The sequence below is a fragment of the Heterodontus francisci genome, unplaced genomic scaffold (genome assembly GCF_036365525.1).
Source record: "Heterodontus francisci isolate sHetFra1 unplaced genomic scaffold, sHetFra1.hap1 HAP1_SCAFFOLD_330, whole genome shotgun sequence".
NCBI classification, from domain to species: domain Eukaryota; kingdom Metazoa; phylum Chordata; class Chondrichthyes; order Heterodontiformes; family Heterodontidae; genus Heterodontus; species Heterodontus francisci.
In genome coordinates this window covers 330474-335376 of record NW_027141448.1, presented here as the reverse complement: position 1 = coordinate 335376, position 4903 = coordinate 330474, and positions in this window count along the sequence as shown.

Below are 4903 nucleotides of genomic sequence, written 5' to 3'. Positions count from 1 at the left end.
TGGACTTTTGTGTTCTGTGTCAGTGTGCCATTTTCCCACACTCTCTTGGCCAGTCTGGACATAGCAGTGGAAGCCTTTCCCATGCACTTGTTGATTTCTGCATCGAGAGACAGGTTACTGGTGATAGTTGAGCCGAGGTAGGTGAACTCTTGAACCACTTCCAGAGCGTGGTCACCGATATTAATGGATGGAGCATTTCTGACATCCTGTCCCATGATGTTCTTTTTCTTGAGGCTGATGGTTAGGCCATATTCGTTGCAGGCAGCCGCAAACCTGTCGATGAGACTCTGCAGCCACTCTTCAGTGTGAGATATTAATGCAGCATCGTCAGCAAAGAGGAGTTCCCTGATGAGGACTTTCCGTACTTTGGTCTTCGCTCTTAGACGGGCAACCTGCCACCTGATCTTGTGAGGAGGAAAATTCCTTCTTCTGAAGGGTTGAATGTATGTGAGAGCAGCAGGGAGAAGAAGATCCCAAACAATGTAGGTGTGAGAACACAGCCCTGTTTCATGCCACTCAGGATAGGAAATGGGTCTGATGAGGTGCCGTTATGCTAAATTGTGCCTTTCATATTGTCATGGAATGAGGTGATGATACTTAGTAGCTTTGGTGGATATCCAATCTTTTCTTGTAGTCTGAAGAGACCATGTCTGCTGACGAGGTCAAAGGCTTTGGTGAGATCTATGAAAGCAACGTAGAGGGGCATCTGTTGTTCACGGCATTTCTCCTGTAGCTGGTAAAGGGAGAACAGCATGTCAATGTTGGATCTCTCTGCTCGAAAGCTACACTGTGCCTCAGGGTAGACACGCTCAGCCAGCTTCTGGAGCCTGTTTAAAGCGACTCGAGTGAAGACTTTCCCCACTATCCTGAACAGGGAGATTCCACGGTAATTGTTGCAGTCACCACGGTCACCCTTGTTCTTATAGAGGGTGATGATATTGCCATCGCGCATGTCCTGTGGTACTGCTCCCTCGTCCCAGCACAGGCAAAACAGTCCGCAGAGTGCTGGAAGTATAGCAGGCTTGGTACTCTTGATTATTTCAGGGTAATGCTGTGCTTCCCAGGTGCTTTTCTGCTGGCGAGAGAATGAATGGCATCACTGAGTTCCGATTTTGTTGGCTGTACGTCCAGCTCATCCATGACTGGGAGAGACTGGGCTGCATTGAGGGCGGTCTCAGTGACAACATTTTCCCTGGAGTACAGTTCTAGGTAGTGCTCCACCCAGCAGTCCATTTACTTCCGTTGGTCAGTGATTATGTCCCCTGATTTAGATTTGAGGGGGGCGATCTTCTTGATGTTTGGCCCAAAAGCTCTCTTAATGCCATCATACATTCCTCTGATGTTTCCAGTGTCAGAGGCCAGCTGAATATGACTGCATAGGTGTTGCCAGTAGTCATTTGCACAGTGCCTGGCTGTTCTTTGTGCAGCGCTTCTGGCTGCTTTAAGAGCTACGGATGTTAACTCGCTGGGGGCTTTCTTGTATTTCAACAGTGCAATGCGCTTAGCGGCTATGACAGGTTCCAGCTCTTCAAAGTGTGATTGAAACCAGTCTGCATTCTGCTTCACACGTTTGCCATAGGTGATCATAGCTGAGTCATAGATGGCATCTCTGATGTGGGCCCACTTGGTCTCTGCATCCCCTGTAGGAGTGTTTTGAAGGACTTTATCAAGTGAATTTAGAAACTTACGTAACAGCTGTGGATAAGAAATTCTGCTAGTGTTGATGCGCAGGCGGCCCTTCCGCTTGGCCTGATGCAGCTTCTTTGGTTTGAGTCTAACCTTGCTGCATACCACACACTGCACACCACACACATCCTTGTCCACTCAACACAGTATTAGACTGGCAGTAAAGTAAGCTTGTCTGCAGCTTGCTGTGAAATGGCATGAGACTGACATCTCTTGGTGTGAAATAGAACTGCAAGAGGGAAATCGATTGATAATAAAAAGCAAGGTGGGAGTGCAAGCTGTGAGGGGGATACAAAGGACCGGATTTTATTTGGTTCACTCCCCCCGAGATTCCGGCCCTGCTCCAATTCTGGTCTTTTGAGCATCGCTGATTTTTATCGCTCCACCGCTGGCAGCTGTGACATCAGCTGTCCAGGCCCGAAGCCTGAGATTTCCCTCCCTGAACTCTCTGCCTCTCGACCTCTCTTCCCTCCTTTAAAACACTCATGGAAGCTACTTCTGTGACCAAGCTTTTGGCCATCTGCTCTAATACGGTCTTGTGTGGCTTGGGGTCCAAATTTGCTTTCCGACACTCCTGTGAAGTGCCATGGGACGCTGTATTACGTTAAAGGTGCTCTATAAATTTACACACAAGTTGTTGTTGTTTTTGGTCTGGAATGTATTGCCTGAGAGAATGGTGGAAGGAGACTCAACCGTAAGGTTGAAAAGGGAATTTCGATAAATAGTTGAAAGGAAATGAAAGAGCTGCCACAGGCACGATGGGCCGCCCTGGTTGTAGATGTCGTCGTCGTCATCCTTCCTTCTACGTGAGATGATGGACTTGCAGCAAATCCATTGGCGATGGGATAGTTTCCCATGGTGCACTTTGTCTGATAGCTGAAGCGGTCAATCTGTGAGAGGCAGGTTCTTCCACAAGTGACACATATGAGGTGGGATTATCAGGTGTTGCTGTTTTCCATGTCGGCACCTGCTGTCGAACTGCTGTAGTCACTGATTGTCATGGTGACGCACACACCAGTCCAGGGGTAATATCACCATTTCCCTCTGTTGTTGGCCAGTGTCTCCCATGTGTGAAAATCGATGTTTCGGGCCTTCATGTCCTGCTTGCAGGCATCCTTGAAGTGGGGCTTTGGGCATCCAACTGGTCTTCTGTCTCCGGCTACCTCCCCATACAGAATACCCTTGGGAATGTGTCATCTTCCATCCTGCAAACGTGCCTGAGCCAGCAAAGTCACCTCTGCTTGACGAGTGTGAGCATACTCGGGAGATTTGCTTTTGAAAGCATTGTTACATTTGTGATTTTGTCCAGTGTTTATTTGCGCAGTGTCTCACTGTCTCTTGCACAACTGCCTTGGTTAATTTCAAGTCATATAATGTTCTGGCTGCTGGTTTCATGTCGTGCGTCAGGTCGGTTCTGCTTTTTGCTTCAATAACAGATGTCATCTCTGCTGAGTAGGTGGGGAAGAGACAGTTGCCTACCTCCTTCTGGAATGTGTCTTTGCAAAGCAGGTGTGGAAAGAGATGCCGTAGTTTTTGTCGAGGTTCATCCCAAGCAGCTCTGTAACACAGGAGTCTGTGCTCTACAGGCTGTTCCCAGGGACGCACACCGAGACAAACATCAACTGCTGCTGGAGGACCATCAATTTGGTGATAGACACTTTTTGGTCTGCCCGAAACTTGCTGGTCTTCCAGCGCAAAACGTTGTCCACGACCGAGTGTTGCAGACTGGCACATTCAAAGGTCCAGGACTATGTGCTGAGGGACACACTAAAGCTTGGGGTAGCCACTGCAAAGGCTCAATGTGGAAAGACCATTGTGTAAGGTCCTCCTGCCATAGTGAACTAAGGAACTGGACCCATGGGAAACCCATCGGGCTGTATACACCAAATATGGTTTTGCTGTAAAATGTACATGGCAGGTAAAGTGGAATGGAAGGGTTGTGAGGCAACACACTCCTGTATTGAAGAAAACTGATTTCTTTCACACTTATTGGAATGTCATAGAGTCATGGAGAGATACAGCACTAAAACAGGCCCTTCAGCCCACCGAGTCTGTGCTGACCACCAACCACCCATTTACAGTAATCCTACATTAATCCCATATTCCCTACCACATCCCCACCTTCCCTCAATTCTCCTACCACCTACCTACACTCGGGCAATGTACAATGGCCAATTTACCTATCAACCTGCAAGTCTTTGGCTGTGGGAGGAAACCAGAGCACCTGTCGGAAACCCACGCGGTCACAGGGAGAACTTGCAAACTCCACACAGGCAGTACCCAGAACCGAACCCGGGTCGCTGGAGCTGTGAGGCTGCAGTGTTTTTTTCCAGATTTTTATGAATAAAGTATATTTTGGAAAAACAAAATTCTTAATGAAGTAGGCGCAGTCGATGGGTGCAACTCCTTCACTATCTTTCACCGCCACCCTAACGGTGTTACACACCCCCTGGCCTGGAGCTCTGGTGTTGGTTGCAGCCATTTTTACTTGTCGCTTTCCTGGGACAAGTACTAAATCCTCAACTGACAGGGAAACCACCACCACGGTAGATCTCCAATCCCAAAGGGCGGAATGCCCTAAATACGGTGCTGAAACCACCTCCCACCACCAAAAAAACACAAAAACAGCACCTGCATTATCAAATGCCACTGATCACGGTCTCTCCCCTGCCAGCTAAGTCCAAGCATTGAGGTGGAGAAGTGCGTACTTGGAGCTGCGAAGAAACGAGCACGAGTGTTTCTCGCAAAAAATATTTGGGAGCAGAAACACTGTCCAGCAACAGCTAGTAAATTCTATTTTTGATTCATATAATCAGGGGTGAGCGCAAAAGCAGACCCCCAACTATCACAAATTCTGCAGTTGAGTCCCACATTTGAAGACATCGCAGGCATCAGCAAATCCACAGTACAATAGGTTAGCCTCATCCTGGGAGAACTTTTTTCTTTATTTCCAAAATATACTTTATTCATAAAAATCTGCAAAAATTACATTCCCAAACAGTTTAAAACAGCATCAAGTCAAAAAATACAAACAGTGCAAAGGTGATCAGTTTCCTTCCATACAATCATGAATTGCCTCACAACTCTTCCATTTCACGATTGTTATGCCAAATATAGTTTCACATTTACAGCAAAAGTAAATATCAACAAAACAGTTCGAGGGGTTTCCCATGGATCCAGCCCATCAGTCCAGCTTGGTGGGGGAACCTAACACTGT